General features: G+C 51.2%; 1 protein-coding gene across 14 annotated transcripts in view; it reads right to left on the bottom strand.

Moving 5' to 3' along the window:
• The window catches only part of msi2b (musashi RNA-binding protein 2b), a 547,783-nt gene that overhangs the window by 142,596 nt on the left and 388,093 nt on the right, over window positions 1–17,094 (bottom strand). The window lies entirely within an intron of this gene.

The following is a 17,094-nucleotide window of genomic DNA, read 5'->3' as shown; positions in this document are numbered from 1 at the left end:
ATCTTCTCCAGGATTGGAGTGATTAATTATGGTTATTTATAGAACACACTGTCAGCTAGAAAAGATGGCTTGTCCGAAGTTTAAAAAGGAGTTGAATGGATCAATGACTCAGCAAGGGGTGCTGGACGCTTGGAAAAGGGAAAGGACAGAATATAGATGCCCCGGAAACGAGACTGGGATGACAAAGCAAGCAGGGTAAAAGTGGACTTTCCTCACCCCATCGCCACATTTTCACAAACGTTAACACATTTTGGTTCTGTTTGCGGTGATATGCATCACTGTAGATACACAAGGGTTAATGTAAGTACACATAGACTAGCTAGACACGAGAGGGACCAGAGACATGACACACAGACACTCAACCAATAGGTCAGTAAGATTGGACATGACCAATGGGCATTCACGATACATACAGAGGTGACACTACCACAGGGGGGCATTACACTAACCCATTCATAAAGGACACAGCACACATGATCTTCCTCTTTCCAGTGGAGACACTCAGTAAGTACAGACACAGGGCTGATTCAACATCACACCCACCACGTGGATTGTAGCAAACCGGTTAGTCAGTCTGAGTAGCTATAGAAGGATTAACAGTAGAGGCAAATCCGAGTAGGAAAATTGTTAATAGTTTAATAAACGTGTTGAAGTTATCTCCACGTCTGAACCTTCTTTTGTCAGAGTGAACATCAAGGAAGCAGCTTATGCTACGCCAAGAGCATAACAAGACACTGTTGACATTGGATTTCCACTGCGGTCCAGTTCCTCCGACATTATAACCAACGCACATTCATTTTGTGAACATTACTCCCGACAATTATTTGGGGGGGGGGGGGGGGGGGGGGGGGGGGAGGAGGTGGACTCAGTGGGTAGCACTATTGCCTCAGGAATCAGAACGTCGTGGGTTTACGTCCCTCTTGTACACAATATTTAGACTCATACTTGAGTACACTAATCTGGGAGGTCACCTTCAGGGGCAGCACGGTAGCACTGTGGATAGCACAATCGCTTCACAGCTCCAGGGTCCCAGGTTCGATTCCGGCTTGGGTCACTGTCTGTGCGGAGTCTGCACATCCTCCCCGTGTGTGCATGGGTTCCCTCCGGGTCCTCCGGTTTCCTCCCACAGTCCAAAAATGTGCAAGTTAGGTGGATTGACCATGATAAATTGCCCTTAGTGTCCAAAATTGCCCTTAGTGTTGGGTGCGGTTACTGGGATAGGGTGGAGTTGTTGACCTTGGGTAGGGTGCTCTTTCCAAGAGCCGGTGCAGACTCGATGGGCTGAATGGCCTCCTTCTGCACTGTAAATTCTATGATCTATGACCTTCTGGATGGGACGTTGAACCGAGAGGACGTGCAAGTTCTTATTGGCACACTTTCAATGACGAGGAAGGGAACCGTTCCTATTGCCCTGGCTAATATGTGTCCCTCTATAAACCTCATTACAATACAGATGTAGACCCCGTCTGATTGTATGACAGGGTATAGATCGAGTGCCTAACATGGGAGGGCAAAATTTGAGCTTCTGTGCACATGCCGTAATATTCTTGTCCTTTTTTAAAAATAAATTTAGAGTCGGCAATTATTTTTCTATTCTTTCCAATTAAGGGGCAATTTATCGTGGCCACTCCACCTACCTGCACATCTTTGGGTTGTGGGGGCGAAACCCAGGCAGGACACGGGGAGAATGTGCAAACTCCACACGGACGGGCAGCACGGTGGCACCCTGCTGCCTCACGGCGCCGAGGCCCCAGTTCGATCCCGGCTCTGGGTCACTGTCCGTGTGGAGTTTACATTCTCCCGTGTTTGCGTGGGTTTCGCCCCCACAACCCAAAGATGTGCAGGCTAGGTGGATTGGCCACGCTAAATTGCCCCTTAATTGAAAAAAATTAATTGGGTACTCTGATTTTATTAAAAAAAAAGAAAAAATAACTCCACACGGACAGTGACCCAGGGCCGGATTCGAACCCGGGTCCTCAGCACCGCAGTGCCAGTGCTAACCACTGTGCCACATGCCACCCATAAGATTCTTGTCCTGACAAGGAATGTCACTTTACTGTTGGCAATGCCATGAAAGGGCAATACGTACGTACATGGAGTCAAGACGAACTGTTGCTGCACTTTTTGCAAGTCTTGGTCTCCTTGAGTTTAATTGTATGGCCCTGGAACTCTTCTCACTGTCCAAACTCAAGAGTTGCCACAGGTGCTCTCCCAATCCTTTGCGCGTGGCAGCCCGATAAGGGGTGCCCAGGCGAACCAGATAGAACATAGAACATAGAACAGTACAGCACAGAACAGGCCCTTCGGCCCTCGATGTTGTGCCGAGCAATGATCACCCTACTCAAACCCACGTATCCACCCTATACCTGTAACCCAACAATCCCCCCATTAACCTTACACTACGGGCAATTTAGCATGGCCAATCCACCTAACCCGCACATCTTTGGACTGTGGGTGGAAACCGGAGCACCCGGAGGAAACCCACGCACACACGGGGAGGACGTGCAGACTCCACACAGACAGTGACCCGGCCGGGAATCGAACCTGGGACCCTGGAGCTGTGAAGCATTTATGCTAACCACCATGCTACCGTGCTGCCCTGGGTGAGCGGTTGTGGCGGGTGGGTGCGTGGAACGGGCGGCCGACTAGGAAATAGGGATGAAGGACGTGACGGCCTACAAGTACCATGCCTCCACAGAATCCCAGGATTGGCCGCACCAGGACCACTGTTAGCCACCTCCATTTCCCAAGGAGCGCACTTAACAGGAGTCCGGGGTCACTCTGCAGGGCAACTGGTGATTCAGAGCTTGAAAGGTTAAGTGTGATTTAACAGAGTAATTCTTAATGGGACAGAAATAAAAGAGAGGGCATTGCATGCTGAACGTGCCATTTTAGCATACATTTGATGGTGTGGATTAATAATTCAACGCTCATTTAATGGGTTATTAATTTTTCATGGTTATAAGGAAAAAAAAAGCTTGTTACATTTAACTCGAGTCTTCTCGTACTCTCCACTTTTAATTTCCAGAGCCGCGTGACGCTACACTTGGCACAAAGCACGAATCTGAGGAATATACCACAACCTGAGTTGTGGGAAGAGAAAGAAGCTGTGCTTTAAACCAAAGTAAATGTCCTCAGATGTGCGGTTCTTTTGTTGCTGATTGTTCTTGGTTGACGCTGTTAATACCCTCAGGGTGCTGACAGCCAACCAAGGAGCCGTGGGTAGATCAGAGTAAAAGTAGTAACACTGGCGACGGGAGGAAGCCAATCATCGCCTTGAGCCTGTGCGGACCTTCAGTGGCGGATATGCACCTCATCTCCGTTCAGCCGTCTTTGATCCGCGTCTTGTAACAGCCCCACTCAACAAAAGTCTGTTCATTCTAGTCTCCAACATTTCAAGTGACCACCTCGATCAGATCACCCTACGGCCTTGTAAACCCAAGGCAACCCAAGCCAGGTTCGTGACATTAACCCTTCAAACCCACCGTATCATTTTGGTAAACCTGGGGCGGGATTCTCCGACTCCCCCGCCAGGTCGGAGAATCCCCGCCCCGCAGCCGGCTGCCGTATTCTCGGGGACAGTTGCCGCCACCCCCCACGCCAATTCTCCAGGCCCCAATGGGCGAGCGTCCGTCGTTTCCTGAACCAAACCCACCGGCGTGAAATGGACATGTCCCATCACGGCGGGACCTGGCTTGTCGGCCACCTAGCGGGGTCCTCGGGGGGGAGAAAGGCGGAGGGGAGATCCGGGGGGGGGGGGGGGGGGGGAGTGCGGAGGATTCTGCAACTTCCGGGCGGCCCAACGCCGGAGTGGTTCGCGCCGCTCTTGGCACCGGCAGTGGGCCGTCCGGCCTGTTGCAGGAGAATCCCGCCCCTGTACTGCTTTCACAAGGCCAATACACCCTCCCTGTGGCTCGGTGCTGAAAACTGGACAGTTCAATGAATCAGTTGGGGCTTTTAAACCTTGCAGCTTCCATGATCACTGTGCTCTGGTGCCAACCCACAAACAACCAGGCTAAATGAGCTGAATGTACAGGCTGCCAACTCTGGTTGCACGTATCCCTGGAGGTATCGTCAAAAGTCCTCCCATCGCCCTGTAGTCGAGCAGCCTTTTCCATTCCCCATTGCCAGTACATTTGTAACTAACAAAAATAGAAACAGAATACAATTATTTTAAATGGCCCTATAGTTTTTTGTTTACTCCCAACGTTTGCTCACAGCGGCATCCAATTGACTAACCTCGCATTTGTAAAGACTCCTGGACACTGCTGGAGAATTGGCAACACCAGTGTAACCCACTCACATACCACATCCAATTAATGCTCAGCGAAAACACCGGAGAATATCTGGGACTTGTCTCTAAGATTAGCCGAGATTTTGGAGCAAACCTTTGCCGGGGGGGGGGGGGGGGGGGGGGGGGGGGGGGGTGGTTTCCCACTCCTGGTGGTGCCCCAAATCTCCGAGAGGAAAAAAACCAGAGGTATTGGATTTTCCAGCCTGGCCACTCGAATTCCTCATGTGGGCTCCTATCCACTTGGAAGTCCCCAAGCTGCGAGGACACATTCTGAAATTCATCAAATAACAACTTGCATTTACATAACATTTATTTTTAAATTTAGAGTACCCAATTATTTTTTATTTCCAATCAAGGAGCAATTTAGCGGTGGCCAATCCACCTACCCTGCACATCTTTTTGGGTTGTGGGGGTGAGACCCACGCAAACACGGGGAGAATGTGCAAACTCCACACGGACAGTGACCCAGGTCCGGGATTCGAACCCGGGTCCTCAGCGCCACAGTCCCAGTGCTAGCCACTGCGCCCCATGTCACCTAAAGCTAAGTATAGGTTATTGTAGCTGATAAGTGACCCTTGTGTGTAAATAAACCATCTTTGAACTTGAACTGACTAACTGGTTGTGTGAATGATATATGGGAAAGCCTTGTGGTTCAGAAAGAGAAATAGAAACACCCACAGTATTGGCGATGCTGTTGGGACATAACATCATATCATAAAAAGAGCCTCAGTATCATATTGGCGACTCTAAGAGCAACATTATTATAGTATTCCATTAAATTGGCAACATTATGGCGACCTCTGAGGGTCTCGATTTAGAAGTGATTTGTCACTCCGAGAGAACCCACAAAACTTTGAAATCCAATTGCGAGAGAGAGAAAGAACCACATAGTGTTCCATTAAATTGGCAACAGTGGCACAGTGGTTAGCACTGCTGCTTCACAGCTCCAGGGACCCGGGTTCAATTCCGGCCTCGCGTGACTGTCTGTGCGGAGTTTCTACTTTCTCCCCGTGTCTGCGTGGGTTTCCTCCGGGTGCTCCGGTTTCCACCCACAGTCCAAAGATGTGCAGGTTAGGTGGATTGGCCGTGATCAATTGCCTCTTAGTGTCCAGGCATGTGCAGATTAGGTTTTCAGCGATTGGGCGGGGTGGACCTGGAGTGAAAACATGTCGAGTGCTCATTCAAAGGGTCGGTGCAGACTCGATGGGCCGAATGGCCTCCTCCTGCACTGTAGAGATTCTATTCTATTCTATAAAACACCATTAATGCGGTATAAAATTTGCTGGTGTGAGTGTTATCAGTTATCATTGAACACCAAGGTGAAGGTGATACTGGAACAAGTAACTGAGGGCTTGCTCAGAGAGGTAGGCTATACAGAACATTTTAAAAGGAGGTGTAGACGCAGAATTCCAGAGCCTGGGACCTGAGAGCTGAAGGTTAGGCCACCCAATGGTGGAACGATGCAAATCGGTGAACCGGAGGCCATAATTGGAGGCCGAGGTTTGCGGGCGACAATCCTAAGACATAGGAGCAGAATTAGGCCACTAGGCCCATCGAGTCTGCTCCGCCATTCAATCATGACTGATATTTTTCTCATCCCCATTCTCCTGCCTTCTCCCCATAACCCCTGATCGCCTTATTAATCAAGAACCTATCTATCTCTGCCTTAAAGACACTCAGTGATTTGGCCTCCACAGCCTTCCGTGCGGCAAAGAGTTCCACAGATTCACCAGCCTCTGGCTGAAGAAATTCTTCCTCATCTCTGTTTTAAAGGATCGTCCCTTTAGCCTGAGATGGTGTCCTCTGGTTCTAGTTTTTCCTACAAGTGGAAACATCCTCAGTACGTCCACTCTATCCAGGCCTCGCAGTATCTTGTACGTTTCAATAAGATCCCCTCTCATCCTTCTAAACTCCAACGAGTACAGACCCAGAGTCCTCAACCGTTCCTCATACGACAAGTTCTTCATTCCCGGGATCATTCTTGTGAACCTCCTCTGGACCCTTTCCAAGGCCAGCAGATCCTTCCTTAGATACGGGGCCCAAAACTGCTCACAATACTCCAAATGGGGTCTGACTAAAGCCTTACACAGCCTCAGAAGTACATCCCTGGTCTTGTATTCGAGCCCTCTCGACATGAATGCTAACATTGCATTTGCCTTCTTAACTGCCGACTGAATCTGCACACTAACCTTAAGAGAATCGTGAACAAGGACTCCCAAGTCCCTTTGTGCTTCTAATTTCCAAACATTTCCCTATTTAGAAAATAGTCTATGCCTAAATTCCTCCTTCCAAAGTGCATAACCTCACACTTTTCATCACTGTGTTTCATTTGCCACTTCATTGCCCACTCTCCTAGCTTGTCCAAATCCTGGAGTGTGGTGGATGCCTCATTCAGCCTGGCTTCAAAGCCACTTTCGGAAATGGCACTGCAGTTAGTCGCTGACTCAAGTATGGAGCAGATACTGCATCTTCAGGGGACGATGATGAGTCAGCAAGTAACACGTCCCATATTTCACTGGAGAACACCTCTCGGTGGCCAGTGAGCTCCGTGAGCAGATGCCGGGCCTGCAAAGATGTTGATTGACAGACAACGGAAAGAGCCATATGATAAAGGCGGCATGGTAGCACAGTAGTTAGCACTGTTGCTTCACAGCGCCAGGGACTCGGGTTCGATTCCTGGCTTGGGTTACTGTCTGTGAGAAGTCTGCACATTCTCCCTGTGTCTGCGTGGGTTTCCTCCGGGTGCTCCGGTTTCCTCCCACAAGTCCCGAAAGACGTGCTGTTAGGTGAATTGGACATTCTGAATTCTCCCTCTGTGTACCCGAACAGGCGCCGGAATGTGGCGACTGGGGGCTTTTCACAGTAACTTCACTGCAATGTTAATGTAAGTCTACTTGTGACACTAATAAAGATTATTATTATTAGGTTATTACCCCTCGACCAGCAGAGCTGGGCAGCTCTCACCCACCTGATCTGGCAAGCAAATGGGGACCATTTACATTGTGCACCTGATCAGCTCTTTGATGCTTGGGAGGTGCTCGAGAAGCACAATCACGTCATTGGATCGACCTGTGCGTCCATACCTAGCAGAGCCCATTCTGTTCCCCCATGGACTGGCTATTTTCACAAATAATGGTCAGAGGGAAAGAACTGACCAGATTTCCCCACCTGGAGGTGGAGGTTGGCAAACAGCCTTCCACCTTCGATGCAAGGTGGGGTTTTGTCATTCCGTGGAGCTCCGGAGATCGCAGCGCCGCTGACTTCATGGTCTTGTGCGAAGCCCGTCTTATCAAAGGAAACAACAGATGCTGGGGAGTAGGTGATGTGATGCGACATCCCAAGATAAACGCTGTGAATTCCTACACTTGCCAAGCTGCTCAGGGCTTGTACATAAAAGGGGCACAAGATTAACGGCACAGAAACAGGCCCTTCGGGCCAACAGGTCGATGCTGTGTTTATGGTTTTGAAGAGCCTCCTCCACCCCGAGATCAGCTCACCCCATCAGCATGTCCTTCTGTTTCTCATGTATTCATTTAGCCGCCCCTTAAAACGCCTCTACCCTTTTACACCTCAAACACTCCCAGTGGCAGCAAGTTTCACATTCTCACCACTCTCTGGATAAAGCAGCTTTCCTTCTACATTCCCAACTGGATTTATTGGTGACTATCTTATATGAATGGGCTTTGCCCCCCGCCACCCCCACAAGCATTAAATACACCGCCCAGTAAAATGGGGATAATATAATAATAATCGCTTTGTGTCAGAAGTAGGCTTCAATGAAGTTACTGTGAAAAGCCCCGAGTCGCCACCTGTTCTGGGAGGCCGGTACGGGAATTGAACCCGCGCTGCTGGCCTTGTTCTGCGTTACAAGACAGCTGTTTAGCCCACTGTGCTAAACCAGCCCTGGATGACCCAAAGCAAACCTCTGCATGGTGCCTTTGCTATACCCCCACAGGGGTTCTGTTCGACTTCAGGAGAGGAGGGCGTTAACACTCCTCAGCAGAAAGCATCAAGACAGCAATTGCAGGGGAAGAACCAAGGGAAGCTGGAAAACAGGAGTAGAAGGAGGCCGTTCAACCCTTCGAGCACCCCCCCCCCCCTTATCCTTCGATCCCTTTAGCCCCGAGAGGCATATCTAACTCCATCTTGAAAACATGTACGGCCCCATCGTGTCCCCGATCGCCCAAGGCCGACACTGGTCTCCGCCTCCCCGGCGAGGTCACCTTCAAAGATCTCTTCGCCGCAAATCCTGTCGTGGTCCCCCCTCGCCAGAGTGGAGTACGGGGGCCCAGAAAACCACGGCCTTTGTCAGCGAGTGATGGGGCTCGGACTACTTTGGGGCTGCCGGACGTAAAGGTTTCAGTCCGAAGCCAGAACAATTCTACCAACATCTACACCAATCCTGCACTGTACAATCTGCTTTTAGCGGTCACCGCTTGTACTGACCGCTTTGCTTGCAGAGGTTGACCCGTGCAGCCAAATTCATAACCGACACTGTATAAAACAAACCTGCATTGGTATAGCACCTTTCACAACCTCAGGATCAAAGCACTCGACAGCCATTTGCGGTATTTTTCCAGCGTAGTCCCTGTTGTAATGCAAGGTCTGTATGGCCATGTTCCCTGATAAGAGTAAATAGGGCTGTATTGATCAGATTAGCTACACTGTGCCTTTAATTATAGTTTACTTGTTCGGTGTGGAAGTGGAGCTTCACAGCTCGATCACAGCTCATTCTATTCCATGTTGAAATACCAGACTAAGACGATTAAAGCTTCAGTGCTGTTAATCTGTTTGTGTTTACAAAGCAAATATCTGGCACCTTCTAACTCAAGCTCACAGTAGGCTGCAACACGGGTACTGATGTTTTGCCCCGCTCTGCCAGTCTGCATCTCGATGTTCTGCCTCTCCTCTTCCGAATCCTGACGCGCTGCTCTCTCTGTGCCCGCCTTTGTCCTGATGCCCTCCGTCTCTCCGCCTGTTAATTTGAGCCCTATCGTGTTAGTTTGTTCTAACCCACACCAGTTCCAGGCCTTTCTGTCCACCTTATATTCTGCTTCTTACAACCAACTCAAGAGCAGCCTCTGCCATCTTTACAAGGGCAGCAGACACATGGGAACCCCATCACCACCTGGTGGTCCCCCTCCCAAGCCACTCCCCCCCCCCCCCCCCCCCCCCCCCCCCCCCCCCCGCCCCCACACCACCACCCCGACTTGGAAATGTATCGCCGTTCTTTTGTCGATTTGACAAAATCCTGGAACTCCCTCCCTAACAGCACTGTGGGTGTACCTACACCACATGGACTGCAGCGGTTCAAGAAGGCAGCTCACCACCACCCTCTGAAGAGCAATTAGCGTTGGGCAGCAAATACCGGCCTTGCTAGCGATGCCCACGTCACAGAATAATTGTACTGCATAAGAACAAATATTAACTGGATTAAATTTGTGCAAAATTAATATTTGGGGCGGCGGCACGGTGGGCGCAGTGGCAAGCACTGTTGCCTCACAGCGCCAAGGTCCCAGGTTCGATCCTGGCTCTGGGTCACTGTCCGTGTGGAGTTTGCACATTCTCCCCGTCTTTACGTGGGTTTCGCCCGCCACAACCCAAAAGATGTGCAGGGTAGGTGGATTGACCACGCTAAATTGCCCCTTAATTGGAAAAAATGAATTGGATACTGTAAAATTATTTATTTTTAACAATTAATATTTGTAAGATATATTTATCTGTGTATATGTGCGCATGAACTTGTAGAGAGACACCATGTAAGTGAGAGAGGGGGCGAGGGTGGGTGCCAGAGGGCGGGCGCCAGAGGGGGAGAGGGCGAGCGGGTGAGGGCAGGCGCGAGAGAAGGCGCGTCTGCGAGCGGGAGAAGGTGCAGGTGAGAGCGAGAGAAGGCGCGTACAAGTGCTGGAGAGGGCGTGCACAAGAGAGGGAGTGGGTGTGCACAAGAGTGGACACGCGCGAATGTGAGAGAGGGTGTACTTGAGACCGTGCGCGAGTGCGAGGGCGCATGTGAGAGAGTTTGCACGAGAGAGGGAGTGGGCGCACACAGGAACGGGAGTGGGTGTGCAACAGTGTGGCGCGTGCGAGATCGGGCGCACGTGGAGTAGGAGGGTGTGCGCGACAACAGGCATGAGTTCAGGATGACGCGTGCGAGTGAGAGAGGGTGTGCGTGAGAACGGGAGGGGCGCACAAAAGAGTGGGCTGCATGTTAGAAAGCAGAACTAGGGGGCATAGCCTCAAAATAAGGGGAAGTAGATTTAGGACTGAGTTTAGGAGAAACTTCTTCACCCAAAGGGTTGTGAATCTATGGAATTCCTTGCCCAGTGAAGCAGTTGAGGCTCCTTCATTAAATGTTTTAAGGTAAAGATAGATAGTTTTTTGAAGAATAAAGGGATTAAGGGTTATGGTGTTCAGGCCGGAAAGTGGAGCTGAGCATCCACAAAAGATCAGCCATGATCTCATTGAATGGCGGAGCAGGCTCGAGGGGCCAGATGGCCGACTCCTGCTCCTAGTTCTTATGAGAGAGCATGAGAGAGAGTGAGAAAAAGGGAGGATGGGCGTGAGAACGAGGGTGCATGTTGAGAATGAGAATGTGAGAGAGAGTGCAAGCAACAGTGCAAGAGTGTGAGAGACTAACTATGCGAGGGAGCATACGAGAGTGGGCCTGCGAGCTTGAGTGTGCGAGGGACTTGCAGCAAAGAACAATCTAAGTCATTATTTAGACAATCCAATTTTACTGCTGCTTTATATTTCACTGCCCAAATCCCCTTGCCAAGGTCTTGTTTTCTGTGATTTAACAAGTTGTTTAGACAACTTGGGTCAATAAAAGAAATTGGTTACTGGTCTGATGCAGTCAAACTGATGTTGTGTCTGAAAATGATTTTAGTGCTCTGAGCTGTCTTCGAGTGTTTAACGCAGGGCCATAAGCACACATCACAACTAAAGCTATTAACGGTGGCACAGAGATTTCTATTGGCAATCTCAGTGCGTGGCTGTTTAACAGGCTAACATCAGGCTCATCTCACCTCTTGTTCAATTGAGATTTATTTGCGACTTGTTAACCCCACGAAAACAACGAGGTATTTCACAAAATTTCCTTAAGCACCGAATCAACAAGCAATTTTTACCTGCCTGTTTGAGGAGCCTCGGAGCAGGAGTCGGCCAGACCGCCCAACCAGGCCGCCCTGCCACTCAAACCGATCATGGCTGGTCGTTCTAGCTCTTTGTCCTTTTGTCCCACTATCCCAATATCCCTTTGAAATTCCAGAAAACTATCAATTTCAGCCTTGAACAGCTGGGCAGCACGGCGGCGCAGTGGGTTAGCACTGCTGCCTCACGGCGCCGAGGACCCGGGTTCGAATCAGGGCCCCGGGTCACTGTCCATGTGGAGTTTGCACATTCTCCCTGTGTCTGCGTGGGCCTCACCCCCACAACAAGGGCAGCACGGTAGCATTGTGGTTAGCACAATTGCTTCACAGCTCCAGGGTCCCAGGTTTGCTTCCGGCTTGGGTCACTGTCTGTGCGGAGTCTGCACATCCTCCCCCGTGTCTGCGTGGGTTTCCTCCGGGTGCTCCGGTTTTCTCCCACAGTCCAAAGATGTGCAGGTTAGGTGGATTGGCCATGATAAATTGCCCTTAGTGTCCAACATTGCCCTTAGTGTTGGGTGGGGTCATGGGGATAGGGTGGAGGTGTTGACCTCGGGTAGGGTGCTCTTTCCAAGAGCCGGTGCAGACTCAATGGGCCGAATGGCCTCCTTCTGCACTGTAAATTCAATAACCCAAAGATGTGCAGGTTAGGATCGGCCACGCCAAATTGCCCCTCCATTGGAAAAAGAAATAATTGGGGACTCTAAATTTAAGAAGAAAAGATAAATTTCAGTCTTGAACATGTTCAACGTTCGAGCTTCAACAGCCCTCTGGGATAGAGAGTCCCAAAAATTCACCACCCGAATTCAGAATATCCAATTCACCCTAACAAGCACGTCTTTCGGGACTTGTGGGAGGAAACCAGAGCACCCGGAGGAAACCCACGCAGACACGGGGGGGAGAACGTGCAGACACCGCACAAGACAAGTGAGCCAAGCCGGGAATCGAACCTGGGACCCTGGCGCTGTGAAGCAACAGTGCTAACCACTGTGCCACCCACCTACAGATCCCCCGCAGCCGAGATGACCAAATCTGTGCACAGTTCTCACGAAGGCTCTTATGTTTAAAATTTTAAAAAATCACATTAAACTCCAGAGTGACTGACAGAGAGAGAGAGAGAGAGAGAGAGAAAGAGAGAGAACAAAGGAAAATAAATTGATAAGAAGAGAAGAGTGGATGGAAAGGAAGAGAGAGTGCGAGAGGAAACCAGAGGCACAGATCAATCCAGGGAGCCAGGGATGGCTGTGAAGAAACACAGACAAATGAGAAGTGGTGCTATTTTTAGCACACTGGTTAATACGTCTCCGTCAATTCTTGTGATTAGAAGAGACATTTGAACGGCTTGTGAAAAAGTGTGTGGAGAGATGGGAATATGTTAAGCAGGAGGTGCAGAAAAATTAGCACGCGGGTGAATTTGGCGACGAGAGAGAAGCAACAAGGAACGGGGTTAAAGGAGGTAATGTCAGCAACAGATGGGTCAAAGAGGCCGGGAGAGTCAAATAACAGAAGAGAAAGGGAGAAAGAAACAATCGGGGGAGGGGGGGGAAACAGAAAATTCGGGAAGTATAAAAGGGGAAGGGATGGAGTGAAAGTAAAGGAAAATAGAGAAGGAATGTGAAAGATGAGGAGGGAGTTGGGGGGGGGGGGGCGACAAAAAGAGATGGAAGATTGAAAAAGATTTGGTGGGGGGGGGGGGGGGGGGGGGGGGGTGGAGAAGAGAGGAAAAAAACCAAGACAGAGAAAAACAGCAGTGAGAGAGAGGTGCAGATGAACAAAATGCACATTAATTCTGAAGCTCCTGGAGAGGGATGAGTAAAATTATGATCAATCTGATTTAATAAAAGGCTGGACTTTGAGGAGCCAGAAGGTGACTTTTCAACGTGCTTCTGGATGTTACGAGAAGCCGGTAACTGAAGCAAACGACCTCGCCGCCATCTTGGCCAGGAAGTGATTTAAGGACACTCACACACAACACTTTAATAAGCAGAATATTATTGTCCTTCTGTTTCATGAGTATTTAATGTGGTGAATTTAGACGGTTGATCTCTCAGTATTGAGTGGGGATGCTCTCATCGCTGTGGTGGGGGGGGGTTTGGGGGGGGAGAGGATGATGTGTTACAGCAGGAATCGGGTTGAGCTTAGTAACTGCCAGCGTGGTCCACAAGGACAGAGCAAGGAGTCAGGAATGGCAGCAACAGGAACCGAGCGCCCTTCCGCTGGTTTCAGCCGTTGCTGCTGGTCACGACGGTGTGAAGGGAGGAAAGCATCTCCAAAGTTCTGTCAACACCGTCGCGATAAGATCATAAGAAACAGTCAGAGTGGGCCATTCAGCCCCTCAATCCTGCTCCACCGTCCAATATTATCAGGGTTAATCGGACTGTGGTCTTAACTCGACTCTCCTGTCTCCCCGCCCACCAGTACCTTCGACTCCCATGTTTAACTCAGCTTTGAATAATTTCAAAGCCCTAGCCTCTTTTTTTTTGGGGGGGGGTAAACTCCAGTGAGGATTGGCAAAACCTGCTCACCTGCCCTCCCAAGTCTTTGCAGCTTGACATCAGTCGGTAAACAAGAGGCCTCCGATGTCAGGCTTGTACGAGGCGAGCAAATGATTCAGGGCCTGAGGTTTCACTGAGACACTTAAAGAGCAGCCTCACGATTATCGGCATCAACATATACACGTGAAGAACAGGGGGAGATGGGGGGGGGGGGGGGGGGACGGGGGGGGGGGGGGGGGAGAATTGAGGGAATGGGGGTGACAGGGTGGGGAGGAGGGCGTGTGGCCCATTATCTCAGTACGGGTTCGAGAGGAGTGACGCCTGCGCAGTCGGTGGGGTGCACGGGCTAGGAGGAAGCTGCAGACGGTACTTGGAACATATTCCTTCATCCACCCCCTTACAATGAAGATCTTAACACTCCTCCCGGTGTAATTTCAAGTCATTTCAGGATCCTACATGTCTATTACGTACAGACGTGAGCCGCAGACCGCAGCTGTAATTCCAAATCCTTCACCTTTCCACGCGGGTTGTCAGACCGGAGACATCTGCAAAGTGACAAGTGAGCCCTGGCAAATTGCACCCCGTTTAAATTGCTTTCTCGCTACATCTGACCAAACCTTGTGGAACTAATGCGAAGTTAATGAAGTGGACTTTTCTGCGAGGCAGCGCTGCCAAGGCTAGACTGGGCTGAGCACTTCATACCGAGCACCGTTAGGAAGAGGGGAGCGCGTGGCGGCGGTGGGGGGGGGGGGGGGGGGGGGGGGGGGGGGGGGGGGGAATTCAGCACCTTGAACCCATTCCTCCAATTCATTCAAACGCGGATGTTCTGTATCTGAACTCCGCCAGGGCACCGTGATTCTGTAACCCACTGGATCAGGAAAGGGAGCCAATGAAAGCTGTTCCCCTGAGCTGTGGTCACATGGAACACTGGTTTAAGCTTTTGAGCAAGAGGTATGGGCGGCCGGCCTGGCGATGTACATTTTTACCCAGCGAGTGGTGATGCCGTAGAACTGGCTGCCGAGCCGGATGGTGGAGGCAGAGACGGTGAATGATTTGGAACCGAAATTGAATTGAGGGCGATGAGCCTTCAGGGTAATGGAGACAGAGGGATGGGATGAGACTGACGGGATTGTTCCACAGAGGGTCAACATGGACTTGATGGGCCCAATGGCTTTCTGCTGCGCTGATATAACTCCAAGACCCCGAATAGCCTTGCCCGGCAAAAATCTCTCAATTGCAGTTTAGCAATGTTCAGTTACCCAGCTCCCTGCAAACCCTGAGCAACTTTTGTCCTGTTTTTTGGAGGAGACAGATCGGGAATCCCAGTTTTCCGTGGCTGGGAGTGAAGTGGGGCCTGACATCACCAGCTGAACAGCCTGGCTCTAACTTTAACGGTTATGCCCACTCGTCATCCCATCAACTGGAGAAAACAGTTCCCCTCTGTCCACCCATTCAAAATCCTTTCGTCAAATCAATCGTCATTGGCTCTTTACACACCACGGCTTACTGTCACCCCTGATGACTACTTGACAGCACGAGCCCTGCCTGGTGGACTGAAACCAGCATTAAAGGGGATTTTGGAAGTGGGAGTGAGGTGGGATGGGCAGGGGGCTAGTCAAACGTGCAGGTTCAGTCGGCAGTTAAGAGGGCAAATGCAATGTTAGCACTCATGTTGAGAGGGCTAGAATACAAGACCAGGGTCTGGGTCTATATTTGGGACCTGTACCTAAGGAAGGATGTGCTGGCCTTGGAAAAGGTTGAGAGGAGGTTCACAAGAATGATCCCTGGAATGAAGAGCTTGCCGTATGACTCTGGGTCTGTCCTTGTTGGAGTTTAGAAGGGTGAGGGGGAATGTTATTGAAACTTACAGGATACTGCGAGGCCTGAATAGTGTGGACATGGAGAGGATGTTTCCACTTGTAGGAAAAACTAGGGGCGGAATTCTCCGCAAGGCCCGACGCCGTCGTGAAACCCGGAGAGGTTCACGACGGCGTCGGAGGCCGCTCCTCGCCCCCTATTCCCCCCCCCCCCCCCCCCCCCCCCCCCCCCAGGAGCTAGGAGGGCCGTGCCGTAAATCTCGGCCGCGGGGCCTTGTCGCTGGTGTCAAGGCCCGGCGTGCCGAGAATGACGCGGCCGGCGCGCCTAATGACGTCAGCCGCGCATGCGCAGGTTGGCCAGCGCTAACCCGCGCATGCGCGGTTGCTGTCTTCCACTCCGCTGCCCCGCAAGACGTGACGGCTTGATCTTGCAGGGCGGCGGAGGGGAAAGAGTGCGTTCCTTTGAGACGCCGGCCCGACGATTGGTGGGCACCGATCGCGGGCCAGTCCCCTCCCGAGCACGGTCGTGGTGCTCACTCCCCTCTCCGCCCCCCACAAGCCACAAACCAGCTGTTGGCGCCATGTTCACGCCGGCAGCGACCAGGTGTGGTTGCCGCAACCGTGAACCGGTCGGGAACGGCAGGCCGCATGGCCCATCCGGGTCGGAGAATCGCGGGTTGCCGTGAAAAACGGCAGCCCGCAATTCTCCGAGCGGCGTGTCGCAAAGCGCGACACGCCATTTTGGGGGGGGGGGGGGGGGGGGGGGGGGGGGGGGGGAGGAGGGGGGGGAGAATCGAGGGTGTGCCAGAGCGGCCTTCCCGCGATTCTCCCACCCGGCGTGGGCGCGGAGAATCGCATAGATCCCAAAGACACAGCCAGAGGGTGGCGAATCTGTGGAAATCTTTGCCGCAGAAGTCTGTGGAGTCCAAGTCATTGAGTGTCTTTAAGAGAGAGATAGATGGGTTCTTGATTAACAAGGGGATCAGGGGTCATGGGGAGAAGGCAGGGGAATGGGGATGAGAAACGTCTCAGCCATGATTGAATGCCGGAGCAGACTCGATGGGCCGAGTGGCCTAATTCTGCTCCCATGTCTTCTGGGACTCTCCTCGGTGGGTTGACTGTGGAAACCAGAGTTGTCCCCCGGATATGGGTGAGTTCTCGAAGGAGCACACGCATTTGAAGAGCGTGCCTGCGGCTGTTACTTAAAATCAGAATCAAATCGCAAGAGCCGGAAGCCAAGTCAAAGTGTGGTAGCATTCTGGAATTTTCTTGCTCGATATAACTACGCATGCTGGAGGGGGGGTAGAATGTTACGATTGGGATCAATAAGGTTTTTATGGGTA

The sequence above is a fragment of the Scyliorhinus canicula genome, chromosome 12, assembly GCF_902713615.1.
Source record: "Scyliorhinus canicula chromosome 12, sScyCan1.1, whole genome shotgun sequence".
NCBI classification, from domain to species: domain Eukaryota; kingdom Metazoa; phylum Chordata; class Chondrichthyes; order Carcharhiniformes; family Scyliorhinidae; genus Scyliorhinus; species Scyliorhinus canicula.
Note: the sequence above shows the minus strand (reverse complement) of the source record. Positions and strands in the feature narration are given on the sequence as shown.